Below are 18,917 nucleotides of genomic sequence, written 5' to 3' on the forward strand. Positions count from 1 at the left end.
TTATCATTTTTATTTTATCTTAAAAAAGGTGGTTAATATGAGTGCTAAAATACACACCTTGAAAAAACTTAATAAAACATATCCTAGAGATATTCAAATCCAGACACAGGAATTTAACGGAGAGTCAATTTCAGGATTGAATTATAAGAATAGAGAGGAACAGCTTAAAGCTTTTAAACAATTAACCTTAATATATCCAGTAACCTTACAGGAATTGACAAATGATAGAGACTTTGTAAAGGCTGAACGAACTCCTGTGCCAATGTTAGATATAAGGGAATTCAAGGAAGCAATAGTCTCATATGGCATATCTTCACTTTTTGTGAAAAACTCATGGACAATTTGCAGTAGAATTATTCCTAGAGATTGGATACAGTTGGCTAAATCTGTTTTAGAACCTGGTCCACAATTACAATAGAGTACCTGGTCCAGAGAAGAGTCAAATACTATTGAAGAGTGGAATAAAGCTAGAGATATGGATATGTGTTATACTGGGGAAGGTGTTTTGCTTTTGTTTCCACAGAAGAAGAAAAGCTGTGGATATCACCAAATTTGATAAAGATTTGATTTGAACAAGAGACACCTCTTAAGTAGAAGAGATGAGCGTTCATAAAGCCGCATATCCATTTAATATAAACTAACCTATAAAACTTACAAATACGTTGTTAAATATAACATGCCAATCTTGTGACTACATGCTATGGTCTTAGAGCCGCCACACTGGCAGACACTAGAGAGCCTCAGAGAACTACAGCTTCAGGACAGTTAAAACTAAAAATAAGCAAGTTAAAAATACTTTCTTTTTCATTTCACATTTCCTGCTTCTTTGTCAAAAATCTGGTGTTCATAGTCATGTGGATTGATGTCCAGGGTCTTCAATTAAGTTTCTTTGGTCCTCATATCCATTTTTATGCCAATATCTGGTTGTTTTCAGTACTGTAGCTATGTAATGGAGTGTGAAGACAAGGATTATGAAGTTCCTTTGTTGTACAGGATTGTTTAGGATTGTTTAGGCCATCCTGAGTTTTTGTTTTCCTTATGAAGTTAAGGATTGTTCTTTTAAGAAGTGTGAAGAATTTTGCTGTAATTTTAATGGGCATTTGAACTGAATCTGTAGATTACTTTTGGTAAAAGTGCCATTTATGCAATGTTGGTTCTATCTTCCCAAAAGAATAGGAAATCTTTCCATTTTCAGGTGTCTTCAATTTTTTTCTTCAAAGATTTAAAGTTTTTATCATACAAGTTTTTCCACTTGTTTGGTTTAAATTACTTCAAGATATTTTATGTTATTGATAGCTATTATGAAGGGTGATGTTTCTCTGATTTCTTTCTCAGCTCATTTTTCATCTGCATAAGAGAGGAGCATTTAGGTTGTTTCCAGTTTCTGGCTATGACAAAAAATTCTGCTAAAAACATTGTTGAGCACATGTCCTCATGGTATGATTAATCATCCTTTGTGTATATACCTAAAAGTAACATTAATGAGTTTTAAAGTAGTTTGTTGCATAATTTTCTGAGAAATTGCCTTACAGGTATTCAAAGTGGCTGTGCCAGTTTGCACTCCCACCAGCTATGGGGGAGGTTTTCTTTTTTCTTTTCCCACATTCTCTTCAGTACAATTTGGCATGAGTGTTTTTAATCTTGGCAATTCCTTCAGTGAAAAGGTGGAATCTCAGAGATATTTTGGTTTGCATTTCTCTGATCATTAAGACAGAAGCTTCTCAGTTTCAGGAGTATACTTCTACTTTCTCTACTATGAGGTTCAGTATTGTTGGTTTTATATTCAGGCCTTTCTTGGATTCATTTGGATTTGAGTTTTGTGCATAGCGATAAATGTGGATCTGTTTTCATTCTTCTACATGTTGATATACAATTATCCAGGCATCATTTGTTAAATATGTTTTCTTTTTTCCATTTTCCTGTCAGCTAGACAGACTTGCAACTTAAAAGGAAGATAGTCTGCAAACTTTTAATAAGACGTACAATGACTAAAACCCTAAATATAATGTTATTATGGGAGATCTTCAGCCACTAAGTAAAATTCTTAAAGGGAGCAATGAAAAAATTTTTAGTAGACAGTTTTACAGAAGCTGCCAGACAGGTACTCAAGTCAGCTATACAAAAACAGCAAATGCAAATGTAAAACTTATTCTATAGCAGTTTATGGGCAAAAATGGTCCATTTTTTATGGCTGTACCTCCCCGTTTTGTCAGTCAGGATATTAAACTCTTAATTTGAAGCAGTAGCTTGCTTAGTACAGAAGAGCCGTATAGAATCTAGAGGATATTTTGGCAGAGAACTGACTATGATCGATGTTCTTATGCTAAGTAATAGATTATTTGATAATTTTAAAATAGTGATTCTTGGACATTTGCATTTGCTCAATTTAATGCCGAAATTCATAATCTTTTCCCAGCTGATTGCAGCTGCCGTTTGAACAATTGTATATATTCCTTAGGTTATAGCAAAAGATCTCTTAAAGGATGTTATGCTAAATTTTACAGATGATTCTTCCATGGAAGAACTGCATATATGCTTAATAGTGAAAAGGAATGGTGGAGCATGCCATGGCCCTTTAAAAACCACTTAAGGCCCCCACAGTCACACTTTTGTCTCCTGTGTCCTTGGAATACCAGCTGTCCCTATTTCAGTGCTGAGGAGTTCCATCTAGAGGGCTACCCCTGTGTCTGTGCTGAGGAGTTCCATCCAGAGGGGTGAGTTGTGCTATCTGGGGGTGGACTGTCCCGGAAGAGAGCACAGCCCTCTCCCCAGCACCTACTACAGGGTCTTCTGTGTTCCACTCGACCCTGCCCTGCCCCCACGGTCGCCCTTTTGTCTCCTGTGTCCTTGGAATACCAGCTATCCCTATTTCAGTACTGAGGAGTTCCATCCAGAGGGGTGAGTGTATGCTCTCCGGGGTGGACTGTCCCGGAAGAGAGCAGAGACACCCACCCCAGCTCCTGCTGCAGGATCTTCTGTGTTCCACTCGACCCTGCCCTGCCCCCACAATCACCCTTTTGTCTGCAGTTTCCTTGGAATACCAGCTATCCCTGTGTCTGTGCTGAGGGATTCCATCCAGAGGGTGCTGAGGAGTTCCATCTAGAGGTACAGGAACAGTTCCTGCTCCTTCACTGAAGAGATCCACCCAGAGAGTCAGTCACAGCAAAGACTGAACCAAGACACCAAGACTCTCCTGGCTCCATTTGAAGGAAAAGATGGGCAGGTGCCAATGCAAGAATTCCTCCAACAACCTGAAAGGCAACATGACATCACCAGAATCCAGGGATCATGAAACTAGAAGAATTGAACACCCTACTCCAGAAGAAATAGTAGAAATCAACTCTAAGTTTAACTATATGAAAATAATAGAGGAACTTAAACAGGAGGTGAAAAACTGCCATGAAGAAGTGGAGATAACAAAAAAAGTAGATGAAATGAATAAATCTCTCAAAGATACCCAAGAAAAAACAAGAAATTCAAGAAAAAGCAATCAAACAGGTAAGGGGAAACAGTTCAAGACTTGAAAAATGAAATGGAGGTAATGAAGAAAACACAAACTGAGAGAAGGCTGGATATGAAAAATCTGGGTAAACGAATAGGAACTACAGAGACAAGTATTACCAAGAGAATACAAGAGATAGAAGAAAGAATCTCAGACACTGAAGATACTGTAGAGGAAATAAACTCACTGATTAAAGAACAAAACAAATCCAACAAATTCTTAACACAAAACATCCAGGAAATCTGGGACACCGTGAAAAGGCCAAACCTAAGAATAAAAGGTGTAGAAGAAGGAGAAGATTTACAGCTCAAAGGCCCAGAATATATTCACCAAAATTATTGAAGAAAACTTTCCCAATCTAAAGAAGGATATTCCTATGAAGGTACAAGAAGCATACAGAACACCATTTAGACTGGATCAAAAAAAAAAAATCCCCTCGCCATATAATAGTCAAAACACAAAGCATACAGAATAAAGAACAAATATTAAGAGTTGCGAGGGAAAAAGGTCAAGTAACATATAAAGGAAAACCTATCAGGATTACACCTGACTTCTCAATGGAAACCATGAAAGCTAGAAGGTCTTGGATAGATGTGCTGCAGAAACTAAGAGACCATGGATGCAAGCCCAGACTACTATACCCAGCAAAGCTTGCATTCACCATTGATGGAGAAAACAAGATATTTCAGGACAAAAACAGATTTAAACAATACATAGTCACAAACCCAGCCTTACAGAAAATACTAGAAGGAAAATCACAAACCAAGGAATCCAACAATACCCATAATAACACAAACATCTGACAACCCTCTACCAACACAACTCAAAGAAGGGAAACACACAAATACTAGCACCAGGAAAAATAACTGGAGTCAACAAGCACTGGCCATTAATATCACTTAATATCAATGGACTCAACTCACCTATAAAATGGCACAGATTAAGAGAATGAATACGAAATCAGGATCCAACATTCTGCTGCCTATAAGAAACATCTCAAACACAAAGACAGACACTACCTCAGAGTAAAGGGTTGGGAAAAGGTTTTCCAATCAAATGGACCAAAGAAACAAGTGGGTGTGGCTATACTAATATCTAACAAAATAGATTTCAAACTAAAGTCAATCAGAAATGCAAATAAAAACAACTTTGAGATACCATCTTACACCTGTCAAAATAGCTAAAATCAAAAACACCAACGATAGCCTATGCTGAAAAGGATGTGGAGTGAGGGGAACACTCATCCATTGTTCGTGGGAATGCAAACTTGTGCAGCCACTTTGGAAATTACTGTGGCAGTTTCTCAGGAAACTGAGAGTCAACCTACCTAAGGACCAAACAATTCCACTCTTGGGAATATACCCAAGAGATGCCATATCTTACTACAAAAGCATTTGTTCAACTATGTTCATAGCAGCGCTATTTGTAATAGCCAGAACCTGGAAACAATGTAGGTGCCCCTCAATAGAAGAATGGCTAAAGAAGGTGTGGAACATATGCACATTGAAGTTTTACTCAGTGGTAAAAAAACAATGACGTCTTGAATTTTGCATGCAAATGGATGGAAATAGAAAACGCTTTACTGAGTGAGGTATCCCAGACCCCAAAAGTGGAATGTGGTATGTACTCACTCATAAGTGGATTCTAGCCATAATTAAAGGACATTGAGCCTATAATTAGTGGTCCTAGATAAGCTAAATAAGAAGGTGAACCCAAAGAATATCATATACTTATTCTCCTATATATTGGAAGTAGACATGATTGACAGGCAAAACTTCAGTGCACGGGTGTGTGTGTGGGGTAGATGTAAGGGGAGATGGGTAGAGAGAAGGGAGAAGGGGCGGATGTGGGAGAGCTTGGGGGAATGGGATGTGTGGGATGGAGGAAGGGTGGATATGGGAGCAGGGGAGTAAATATCTTAATTAAGGGAGCCATTTTAGGGTTTACAAGAGACTTGTCTCTAGAGGGGTTCCCAGGTCCAAGGAGAGATCCCCAGATTGTTTCTTGGGCAGCAGAGGAGAGGGTGCCTGAATTGGCCTTGTCCCATACCCACACTGGTGAATATCTTGCATATCACCATAGAACCTTTATCTGGCGATAGATGGAGATAGAGACAGAGACCCACATTGGAGCACTGGACTTAGCTCCCAAGGTCCAAATGAGGAACAGAAGGAGGGAGAACGTGAGCAAGGAAGTCAGGATCACGAGGGGTGCGTTCACCCACTGAGATGGTGGGACTGATCTAATTGAAGCTCACCAAGGCCGGCTGGACTGGGAATGATGGAGCATGTGATCAAAATGGACACTCTGAATGTGGCTAGAAATGAAGGCTGACGGAGAGACCAAGGACAATGGCACTGGGTTTTTATTCTGATGCATGGACTGACTTTGTGGGAGCCTGGTTTGTTTGGATGCTCACCTTTATAGACATAGATGGAGGGGGGAGGACCTTGGACTTCCCACGGGGCAGGGAACCCTGACTGCTCTTAAGACTAGAGAGGGAGGGGGAGGTAGGGAGGAGGAGAAAAAAGGGGGCCAGGAGGAGGTGGAAATTTTTAATAAATAAATAAATTAATTAATTAAAAAATAAAAACTACTTAAAAGTATAAAAACAAGAAATCGAGAATTACCATATAATGCCTTATGTCATACATCTTTGATTGATGGGCAAAGCTGCAGACAGATTCTGCCATGATGACACCAAGGTGACATTTGCTAAGGCAAGGTGAAAAAGTACTTGCCTTGGGATATAAAACGGCCTGACCCTATATTAATTTGGGGTTGAGGATGTGCTTGTTCTTTTTCTTGCAGGAAGGATGACTGTGATGACTACAACTTGCTTGCAGTGTGAATCCTGCTTGCTTTGGAGCTGAACTAGAAATGCAGGCTGAACATTTGACTGTTTTAATCTTTGGGACACAGAACTCATTTTTATTAAAATATTGGACCTGAGAATTAAGACCTAAACTTTCCCCTCAGGGAAAGAAAGACTCAAAATAAAAAACAACTGAAGTCCCTCTTCACTTTCGAGGGGGGCAGCCTGAGAGTTTAATTGCTGCTCAGAGACTGGAACTGGTATTTAATAGCAGCAATGCCATTGGACTCTCACCCATGAGACAAAACTTTTCATGTCTGTTGATTAGAATGGATTTAAGAAAATTGTGATATGTCAAATAGTGGATTTATTGCTAATTCCCATTCTAGAATTATGATATTAACCCGGTCATGTTTGTAACTGCTTACAAGATGCTGAGAAAAGTTTGACATACCCTGTAAATGTTTGGATTTAATGCATGTGTGAAGAGTTTTATATTTTGATACAGTATCAAATTAAGAGCCTCTCTAGGCCAGCTGAAGAAAACATTTCCAACTCAGACAGTCTTCCTCTCCTTTAACTAGAAGACTATAACCTTTAGGAGCATGATTAGTCATAAAACACTGTGGTCTCCCCAGACAAGGAAATATGGCTCTGGGACACAGAACCCAAAGGTCTTTCTTTCCCTTAATCTGTTTTGTTTCACAGAGTTCAGCAGTCAGAGATGGTTCTGAAGCTTCTTCTCCCTAGATGCTTAAAACAGGAATTCACATGATTAGAATGCCTATCCTGAAGATGGGTAAGTCTGGGTAAACGAAGAAGTCTTTGCCTAAGACAGATGCCATCATCTATTCTCTTGCAGAAGCACAGACTTTATTAAAATTAATAGAAAGGAGGGAATTGTGGGGGCTGAATTATGTAGGCCCATATTCTACGTTATCTGATGGTCAGAGAATTCTGAGCAACATACAAAGCACAATTTGTACCTTCCACACAGAAGGTGTGGAAGTTGGTGGCCTGACTCTTTGATAGTAAAACAACCTGAAGCTACCCTAACAAGTGGCAAGAATATGGGTTTGTCAATCTTGTTGATTTTCTCCAAGAACCAGCTTTTCGATTCATTGATTCTTTGGATTGTTTTCTGTGTTTCTATTTTGTTGATTTCAGCCCTCAGTTTGATTATTTCCAGTCTTCTACTCCTCCTGTGTGAATCAGCTTCTTTTTTTTCTAGAGCTTTCAAGCGTGCTGTTAAGTCTCCCATGTGTGCTTTCTCCGTTTTCTTTATTTGGGCACCTATTGCTATGAACTTTCCTCTTAGCACTGCTTTCATAGTGTCCCATAGGTTTGAGTATGTTGTGTCTTTGTTTTTATTAAATTCAAGGAAGACTTTAATTTCTTTCTTAATTTCTTCCTTGACCCAGGGGTGATTTAGTAGTTGACTGTTCAACTTCCATGAGTTTGTTGACTTCCTGGGGGTAGCATTGTTGTTGAATTCTAATTTTAATCCATGGTGATCTGACAAGACACAGGTGGTAACTAATATTTTTTTGTATCTGTGGAAGTTTGCTTTGTTACTGAGTATGTGGTCAATCTTCGAGAAGGTTCCATGAACTGCAGAGAAGAAGGTATATTCTTTCCTATTTGGATGGAGTGTTCTATAGATGTCTGTTAAGTCCATTTGATTCAATACCTCCAATAAATCTCTTAATTCTCTGTTTGGTTTCTGTCTGGTTGACCTGTCCATTGGTGAGAGAGGAGTGTTGAAGTCTCCTACTATTAGCGTGTGTGGTTTGATGACTGCCTTGAGTTCTAGAAGAGTTTCTTTTGCTAATGTTGCTCTACTTCTATTGTAAATTAGGAAGGAGGTCTGTCAGGGGCCAGCCTAGACAAAAATACTTTTATCCAGAGTGGAGGCATGGAAATTTAGAAATACAGTAAAGAATATGAAGACATGAATGAAAATAATAAAACACAGAAACATATAGGATAGTATCGGGAAAAAAATATTTCAGTGAGTACTGAAAATTCATCCATGTTTAATTTCCAACTGCTTAATATACCCTTAACTCCAAAAGGTAGGAATAAGACAAAAGATTGCATTAACATACCAATTGAAAATCACAGGCTACATTCATCTCGCTCACCCACTAGACTCACACCACAGACCAAACACTCTGTAGGTAAACCACTCCCTGGGTGGAATCCCAATTTATTTCCATAAAAGGTACTGGAACTTAGTTGGATCCTTAGATCCTTAGACTTTTGTGTAAAGCAGGAACAAACTACTCCACTATTCCAGGAGCACAAGATCTGGCAACTAGCCACACCTGTTGACAATAGCCTTGACAGAGCAGAACTCTCTGATTTACAACTAGGTGGGAGCTTTGTTTGAGGTAGAAGTACAATAACCTTGAATAAACTAGAAACAAGTTCAAAACTCTCTGATCTTTGGCCTCTTTAGGCCTCCACAAAGGTCACCTGGGGAAGATGTGTTTTTCAGTCTATGTGACAAACTAGGCATAGACAAAGTTAAATCATTCCTCTGCTACCTAGGAAACAATTGCTAATAAACTTTAATGGCTAAATTTTCCACTAAGTTTACCTTGATATAAAAGCTGTTTGAAAAATTAATGTATATGAATTTCAGGATTTGAATGATCTCTGAAACTTCCTCCTGATACTGTTGTGTAAATTGTGTCTTTATTTATTCCCACACCTCCACTCTGGTATGAGAAATGATTTATGTCTGTGCTGGTCCCTAATAGATACCTCACTCAGTTTTTTTTTTATATATAGTTTTTCTAGTTTGAAATTTGCACCAGGATTTATCCCTACTGCTTGTCCTGGCTTTTTTTTCCTATTCTCTTTGGGTGGATACCTTGCTCAGCCTAGATATAATAGAAAGGACCTTGGACCTTCCCCAAAGTAATGGACCTTACCCTCTCTGAGGAGTGGATGGGAGGTGTGGTGGGGGAAACGCAGAGGGAATGAGAGGAGAGGAGGAAGTGGTAACTGGTTTTGGTATATAAAATAAAAAAAATAGCTTATTTTCTTTTAAATAAATAATTAAGAAGTAACTTTTCCCCCAAAATTGCTATATTAGTTTACATTCTTAGTATAGTGTGCGAGAGTTTCATCAGTTCAAAATTATCTCCAAAACAAGTACAGATGGTGTTTTTTACTCATTAATATTCTGGAATCTTTGATAGTGAAGGCAAAAACCCTTAGCAATACCCTTTAAATAAATATACATAAAAGTCTACTGAGCTAGTTCTGAAGAAAGCCCAAAATTTATTCTAGTATATGTCAATCTTAAGGGCTGATGAGGCTCACCTTTGCACAGGCTCTGTGAGTCAGCCAAACAATAATGATTAAAGAAACCTTCATTTTACCCTGTCCTCAGAAATAACTTACTGATAGAACATATTCAACTCACCTGACTTAATGTAGACTGATCCCTAGATTTGTTTACCAAGAACAAGAGGGAGCATGGATCCTCTTTATCTCATGAAGAATGAGCTAACATGCTAATACCCAACAGAAAATGAGAAGAAAAATACTCATTAACCAAAATATGGCCATATTTTTCTCCTTCCAGCCTACAACATCTCTTTAAAACCATTCCCAAAACAGGTTGAACTTACAGTGAAAAGTTCATTGATATAAATACCACCCTGGCATCCTGGTCCTTATAAATGTTTAACTGTACTGTCCGAATTCACTGATCCATTGAAACCAAGTTCCTGTTAACTAACTTGACCAAATTTATGGTCAAGTAACCCTTGACCTGCCCTCAGACAGAGATAACACTGGCAAGCAGAAAATGACTCATTTCTACATGAAACACAAATGTACTGAGTGCTTTTCCTTCTTGTTTTTCAAATGTTTGCAGTTATTTTGGGTTTTTTTTTTGATCTTGACCATTCTTTTTTTTTTTATTAAAAATTTCCACCTCCTCCCCACCTCCCTTTTCCCTCCAACTCCCTACCTCTGCCTCCCCACCTCCCCCTCCCTCTCTAGTCCTAAGAGCAGTCAGAGTTCCTTGCCCCGTGGGAAGTCCAAGGTCCTCCCCCCTCCATACAGGTCTATAAAGATGGGCATCCAAACAAACCAGGCTCCCACAAAGTCAGTCTATGCAGTAGAATAAAAATCCAGTGCCATTGTCCTTGGCTTCTCAGTCAGCTTTCATTGCCAGCCACATTCAGAGTGTCCAGTTTGATCACATGCTCCATCACTCCCAGGCCAGCTGGCCTAAGTGAGCTCCCATTAGAAGAGTCCCACCGTCTCAGTGGGTGGATGCACTCCTCGTGGTCCTGACTTCCTTGCTCATGTTTTCCCTCCTTCTGCTCCTCATTTGGACCTTGGGAGCTCAGTCCAGTGCTCCAGTGTGGGTCTCTGTCTCTATCTCCATCCATCGCCAGATAAAGGTTCTATGGTGATATGCAAAATATTCATCAGTATGGTTATGGGTCAAGGCCAGTCCAGGCACCCTCTCCTCTGCTGCCCAGGGAACAATCTGGGGACCTCTCCTTGGTTCTGGGAACCCCTCTAGAGAGAAGTCCCTAGCAAACCCTAAAATGGCTCCCTTAATTAAGATATTTACTTCCCTGCTTCCATAGCCACGCTTCCTCCTTTCCACCCATCCCATTCCCCCAAGCTTTCCCCAATCCTCCCCTTCTCTCCTCTCTCTACCCATCTCCCCTTACACCCACCCCCACCCCTGTGCACCCAAGTTTTGCCTGAAAATCTTGTCTACTTCCAATATCCAGGAGAATAACTATATGATTTTCTTTAGGTTCACCTTCTTATTTAGCTTCTCTAGAATCATGAATTATAGGCTCGAAGTCCTTAAATTATGGCTAGAATCCACTTATGAGTGAGTACATACTATATTCCTCTTTTTGGGTCTGGGATACCTCACTCAGTAAAGTGTTTTCTATTTCCATCCATTTGCATGCAAAATTTAAGATGTCATTGTTTTTTACCGCTGAGTAAAACTCTAATGTGTATATGTTCCCCACCTTCTTTAACCATTCTTCTATTGAGGGGCACTTAGGTTGTTTCCAGGTACTGGCTATTACAAATAGTGCTACTATGAACATAGTTGCTTTTGTAGTAAGATATGGCATCTCTTGGGTATATTCCCAAGAGTGGAATTGCTGGGTCCTAAGGTAGGTTGACTCCCAGTTTCCTGAGAAACCGCCACACTGATTCCAGAGTAGCTGCACAAATTTGCATTCCCACCAACAATGGGTGAGTGTTCCCCTCACTCCACATCCTCTTCAGCATTGGCTATCATTGGTGTCTTTGAGTTTAGCTTCTGAGATGTCTCCCTAATTAAAGCCTTCTCCCTCCAAATTGTCATAGTTCCTCATTTTCCCTACATTTCAACAACCCTCTTAAGAAGACACATCCTGGTTGGACAGTGGTAGCACATGTCTTTAATCCCAGTACTGAGGAAGCAGAGGCAGGCTAATCTCTGTGAGTTCAAGGAGAGTACAGGCTTCAAAGCTACAGAGAACTAAGGCTTGAAAAAAAATCTAAATCTGGAAGTTGTTTTGACTTTTAAAACATTTACTACAGCTTTAATTTATGTCAAACTCTTAAAATTATCCCGTGAACCTCATTACCAATTAACTCATATTCATCCATCCACTCATTTACTGATTAAAAATTTTTTTCTTATAAAAGTAGTTTTTAATAAATTGATGTATTTCAATGTTGTAACATGATAACCCAATGCTGTATCAAGGTAGCAAAAGTGAAGGTTCCTGGTGTTTCATAAACACTGAATGACAGTACACTTGCATTCAACTTCACAAGAAATTCTCTTCGGGTCCATGAGGATTCACTGACAGCTGTCCCAACTGTTGACAGTGGGGATGTGTGTGTAGAGAATGAGGAGATAATGAAAGTCTAACAATCAAGCTACACTCTCAAACCCATACTGACAAGAATGAGGTGAAATGGCAGGATGGCCAACTGCTGTCAAAAACTAACTTTTAAAATTAGTCATTTAAAGCAAACATAGCATATACCAAAGCTACAGGAAATATATAATGGAGTTGTAAGATGACACATGGGTTAGAGTCCTGAAGCAGTGAATGTGTTTCTAGCCGTCTTGTGACAGAAGAAGCCATGGAAAGAGTTCTGCAGTTGTCAGTGGTGCCTGATCTCTACACACAATGCTTTCAATGGACTACACCTGGAATTCCTTGTTCTGTAAGATGCTGGTGATGGGTAAGATGCTATTGCTGTGAGTCAGAGCAATAGTTGGCTGGAGCTCAGGCCTGGAGGCGCTCTAGGACAATCACCACCTGCTACCGTCCCATGCTACACTTCTAAAGCTGATGCCCCTAGTGAGGGTTAAAAAACCCAAGCATATTTAAAACAAGTACCAGAAAACAGCTGTCTGATCTTTACAGCTATTACTGTTCAACCCTCCAGGAGAAATGGTTTCACTTGGTTACAACTGCAGAAACTATACTGGACTCCATGGACCACATGTAAATTCATGACTACAGTTTTGACCTGGAATTTTTTTCTTATGAGTTCTGGTTGAGAACAAGATTGCTTTCTTCCAAGGGCAGGAGAAGCAAAATTAATAAAACCCATTTTTAATTTGCACTGTAGAAAAGATCCTCACTGAACGAGATCCTTTCTCTTTCAACCTTAATCAAGTACACTAGACTGCAAGAAACCTCACGTCCAGAATCTGACCTGCTCACTTTCAGGTTTCCCAGAAGACCTTTATATCACTTCAGACGCTACAGAGACCAGCAAGTCACTTGTATTTTGAGCTGCTGAAATATGAGTGAACAGAGAAGAGCTGTTACTGGTTATTAACCCAGAAATGTCTGAGAGGCCATTCCCTTGGGTCAACAGCAGATTCAAAACAGATTTCAATGGGTTAGAAAACATCATGATCCATATTATTAATTAAAAAAAAAACTCCAAGTGAACCACATCAAGCATTACCTACTAACCTGGGCTTGAGAGCTAGGTTTCTTCTTTTAGTGAACAACCTCCTGGAGAGCATTAGTGTTTTGTCCTAAGTCTCATTTTCAGACCTGAACTAAGTCAACTCTTCATAAAGACCGCATATTCTGTCCTGCTGCACGGTTCCTGAAACACAGGCTCTGCCCCCCGACGGAGCAGAGCAACTTTCCTCTCTGGAAACAGAACAGTCAAACAACACAAAGTGGCTTCATTTTCCTCAGGCCAGTGTTTATAACCCAAGGTTTACTTTCCCTAAAGAGGGTGTGCTTACATTAAGTATCAATCAAAATCAGCTCATGGCAAAGTTAAAGATGTAATTTACTCAAAGATATGTATCCTCAAATAGAGAAATGTGACTTTCACACTAATGAAGTATCTAAAGCTGCAGTCAGTACCTTGGATGTTTCTATGCTGCATCCACTACTTTACATAGGACACTCACTCTTAAGGCAGAACATTGATTGTAACATGTAATGATTGGTTCTTACATCCAAGGGTCAACTGGGGGTAGGCTCTAGCAGACAACTTCCTTACTAAGAAAGATTTAACTGTAGCGACAACTTCATTCCTACGATTATGTTATGTAAGAGACACACATTTGAGAGAACATAAAAAGATGAATTTAAGACATACAAAAATATGACTTTTCAACAAGAGATCAATGAAAATAGAATTTCTATTATGAGCCGAAACTACTCTCATCATGAACTAATAAACTCCAACAAGCCATTTCTGGTATGGTGTACACAAAGTATTAAATATTAAAGAATTACCTTTGGGGGGATGTTTCTTTAGACTCTAGTTTTCAACGTCTAGTATAAAAGGTAGCCTGGATAGTTAAAAAGCAGTTTAATGTCAGTTCATACTGCTGCTCAGGAAGCTAGGTTAGGATACTCCCGCCCCACCCAAAACATCCTGGGCAGGGAGGAGTTTAGTATGTATTAAAATAAAAATGAAGCCCCTCCCCAACATATGTGCAAAAACACTTGTCAGTTGTAAGAGTATCTTCCATGAAAACATCTTCATTATAGAGTCAAGGCATCAAGCCAGGCATATACAAGAATACCACCCTGCTGAGGTGGGCGTATTTGGGATGAAACCAGCTGCTCCACGGGCACCTTGGGAAACGTGCTACTCAGAATGGGAAGGGGTGGAGTGGAACTGACCCAGGGCTCCAAGCCCTCAGGCTGTGTGTGTGCTCCTTCATGTCAGGCCAGTTTGGATTCCTGTATCTGGGCACCAAAAATGGTAACAAAACAAATACAAATCTAACATACAGCTCTTAAGCAGGTGATGGGAACTGTAACCATGTAAGTACCTCTTCAAGTGCCTACTTTTTATGCTGTAGTTATGGCGATTTTCAGGATGTGTACAAAGATGACCTACCTAATTTCTGAAGATGAAGATTTTCTTCTTTCATGGTGGCAGAAGTCCATGCAAGATTTGTAAACAGTGATACACAATACTGTAAACGTAATTTAACAGAGCTCATATAAAACAGAGGAAGTGAATCCAAATTTACAAGTGGATTAAAAAAAAAAGAGGGCAGCTTCATATAAAGTTTTCCCTCCTGCGCCAAGTGATTTTTCTTCTTCTTTTTTTTTTGTTTGTTTTTGTTTTTGACTACAAAGATAAGCCTGAGCTGAAAAACTGGGATTTGGGGGAGAGCCATCTTTGCATACAAAATATCCAGAGGACATTTACTTTATTTTCTTTTCTCTAGTGATATTCAACTGCCAGAGACAGTTCTGAAGGTGTGACTTTGGAGATGCTCATAGTTGAGTGTGACGCCCAGTTCTGGCACCAGCTGCAGCACTTGCCATGGCGGCGGATGCGGCTGCATCCTCTGCTTCTTCCAGTTCATCCTGGAGCTCTTGGCTGACACTAGACTGCAGTGCAGCAGGAGTGAGCCACTCTTTGGGAGGCAACTCTGTAGAAAGGGTACACAGGAGCTGAAGTAGGCCAGTCGGTTGATCCAGCGAGGAATCTCTTTCCCACAAAGAATCCTAAATGAGGACAGCACCATTCATGGGCTGGAGTTCCAGATACTCTGACAAAGCTGAAGAAAAGTGAGTGCAGTTTTTGTGCATCAAATGGTAGGCTTTCCCCAGTTCTTCTACAGTCTTTTCTATATCATCTTCTAGAAAGTCCGTACTCCCTAAAACAACAGCTTCTTTAAATTTAAATGTTTCTCCTAGTTCAGAAGCATTTCCTGGGGAAATTTCAAATATTCCAGAAAAAGAGTAAGGATGGCCACCATAAGCAAATTCTCTGCCATACACTTCAATTTCAGAACGAAAAACTCCAATTCCAATAGATGATGTGTATTCATTCATTCAGTACATGTCGTACACGTTGAGCACCACTAACTGGTTAGCCCCCATCCTCCTTACGGCGGCCGTCGCCTCGTCCTCCAGCCGCTCGGTCTCCGCGGGGTGGAGGCCGCTGCCACCCCCGCGGGGCCGCTGCCACCCCCGCGGGCACTTCTGGTAGGGCACGAGCCGGGCACTAAGCGTCCAGCCCAGCCCGCCGCAGCCGGGGCGGAAGCATCCGGCAGCCGGGGCCGCTCCCGGGAGCCGCTGACAGAGACCTGTGTGAGGACCGGGCTAGACCGGTGGAGAGCCCGCTCCTGATTAAAATTTTTGTTACATTTTTTTAACTGAAAAAAGGAACCTTTATTTCTTACTTTTAAAAACAACTTCATTGTTTAGGGAAGCTTATGGCACTGCTGAACAAAATAATTAGTCAGAACAGCAATTTTTAATATTATTTAAATAACTGCTTGGACAATCTCTTAAGTGTATTGCTAGCTAGCTCTTATAGCTTTAGTTAACACATTTCTATTATTTTATATTTTACTATGAGGCTCGTGGCCTACCAGCAAGGTTCCAGCTGGCAGTTCATGTCTTTCTCCTCTGGTAACTCCATGGCATCTCCTGACTCTGCCTTCTTTCTCCCAGCATTTGGTTTAGTTTTCCCCGCCTATCTTTACTCTGCCCTATTACAGGCCAGGGCAGCTTCTTTATTCATTAACCAATAAAAACAACACAAATAAAGAAGGACTTCCCACACCATTTCCTCTTTTCTATTTAAATATAAAGAAAGGTTTTAACTTTAACACAGTAAAATTACATACAACAAAGTAGGTATCAAGCAAGAATTACATTTACAACATTTATATCTACTTTATCTTTTATAATAACTAAGGAAAGCTATAATTATAACTATCTATTCCTCAACTCCATCAAAGACTCCAGAGGGATGTAGTATTACCTAAGTCAACAGGAAGTATGTTCTAAGCAACTTCCAAAACTCTAGAATTGATAGAGACATCTCACTTCCTGAACAGTCACCCAATGTTGTTCTGTAACATCGGGGCATCCTGTAGGCCCATAGTTTCTGGCAGACATTTTCATGAAGAAGGAATTTCAAACACAGATTCACCTATATTGGTAAGTTTGTCAGTCACTTTCTTCTGTGTCCTGTAGAATATCTGGCAGACTCTTTCATGATGCAGGAACCCTGAAGGACTTTCTCACATTCTTTAGGCAGCTTCAGTAATCATTTTGAAAACAATAAAACGTCAAATTACGTAGAAATACAATAATTGACCCAAAATAAAAATAAATATTTAATGACATAGTGAAATAAAAACTTTTTAAAACAACCAAATAAATCCAGAATCTGAAACACTATAAATAAAATTGAAATGTAATGGAGATCATTTACAGTAGAATAGTTGAAGCTGAAGAAATAGTCCATGCTCTTGAAGATTGGACATTTGAAAATATCAATTTAAAGAACAAAATGAAAGATAAATAAAATAGATCAAAGTAAGGATTTTTAATTTGTATATTCTGTTTAAGGGACTGAATTATAAGCTCAAATGAATTAATTCATTGGAATTTTCTTACTCCCACTTTACCTTTAAGATTAATGATTCAGGCTGTGTCAGCTCAGTGACATTCCTGATCAGCAAGGAGAACCGACTTCTAGCAGACAACCATCAGAGGGATGAGTTTGCTTCTGGCCCTCGGCAGGAGCCCAGCAAGGAAGAGTTAAGGCTTCCCCCGACCCCCTAGACTCTCAGGGCACCTTGCAGTGGTGGCTCCACCCTGCTAAGCTCTCCCGCCTGCCATCCCAGCTTCCATCCAGGTACACCTTCCTATATTTCTCCCTTCCCCCTGGGGCCATAAAATTTCCCCAGTTCAGCTGCCTTGTGCACTGGGCCTGGGCTGTAGACGCAACCTGGAAGGAGGGAGTGCCTGTGTTTCAATAGCGTGCCTGAGGAAAGGTAGGCCTTCTGTCAGTGAAGTCCCTGCCCAACAAAGGAAGCTGACCCGGTATCAGAAGATCCAATAGAGAGCATTTGAAGGAAGAGATGGGCAGACGCCAAGGCAAGACCTCCTCCAACAATCTGAAAAAAACACGAAAACACCAGATCCCAACGACCCTACAATAGAAGGACTTGAACACCTTAATCCAGAAGAAGTGGATAAAAGTGCCATTATGAAAGCATTAGAGTCCCTTAAACAGGATATGAATAACTCCCTTAAAGAATTGGATGAGAAGTATAAAAAAAGTTTGAAGAAATGAGTAAATCCGTGAATGATACCCTGGGAAACCAAGAAAAAACAATCAAACAGGTAAAAGAAACAGTTCAAGAATTGAAAACTGGGCACTCTTGTCTCCTGGGCCCTGGGGAGACCAGCTACCCCTGTAGCAGTGCCGAGGAGTTCTACCCGGAGAGGTGAGTGGGTGCTAGCCTGGGCGGCCAGCCCGGGAAGAGAGCACAGCCCCTCCCCATTCAGCTTCTGCAGCAGGGTCTTCCGTGTTTCACCGGACCCCTCCCTGCCCCCACTGCCCTGCACTCTTGTCTTCTGGGCCCTGGGAAGACCAGTTACCCCTGTAGCAGTGCCAAGGAGTTCTACCCGGAGAGGTGAGTGGGTGCTAGACTGGGCAGCCAGCCCGGGAAGAGAACACAGCCCCTCCCCCCTCAGCTTCTGCGGCAGGGTCTTCCGTGTTTCACCGGACCCCTCCCTGCCCCCACTGCCCTGCACTCTTGTCTCCTGGGCCCTGGGAAGGTCAGCTATCCCAGCTGCAGTGTTGAGGAGCTCTATCCAGAGAGTGCTGAGGAGCTCTATCCAGAGAGTGAGGAGGAGTTTCATCCAGAGAGGTGGAGATGGGCAGGCGCCAATGCAAGAATTCTTCCAACAACCTGAAAGGCAACATGACATCGCCAGAATCCAGGGAGCATGAAATGAGAAGAATTGAACACCCTACACCAGAAGAAATAGAAGAAATCGACTCTAAGTGGATCTATATGAAAATAATAGAGGAACTTAAACAGGAGGTGAAAACCTGCCATAAAGAAATGGAAGATAAATATAACAAAAAGATTGAGGAAATGAGTAAAGAAATGGAAGAGAAATATACCAAAAAGTTTGAAGAAATGAGTAAATCCGTAAATGAAATTCTGGGAAACCACAGAAAAACAATCAAACAGGTAATGGAAACAGTTCAAGATTTGAAAACTGAAATGGAGTCAATGAAGAAATCACAAACCGAGGGCCGGCTGGCTATGGAAAATCTAGGTAAACG

General features: G+C 40.5%; 1 pseudogene; it reads right to left on the reverse strand.

Moving 5' to 3' along the window:
* Positions 1-13,974: 13,974 nt before the first annotated feature.
* LOC125398023 (deubiquitinase DESI2-like) lies at positions 13,975-15,700 on the reverse strand (annotated as a pseudogene).
* Between the last annotated feature and the right edge of the window lie 3,217 nt (positions 15,701-18,917).

Source organism: Myodes glareolus, chromosome 7 (genome assembly GCF_982192425.1).
Source record: "Myodes glareolus chromosome 7, mMyoGla1.1, whole genome shotgun sequence".
Lineage (NCBI taxonomy): Eukaryota > Metazoa > Chordata > Mammalia > Rodentia > Cricetidae > Myodes > Myodes glareolus.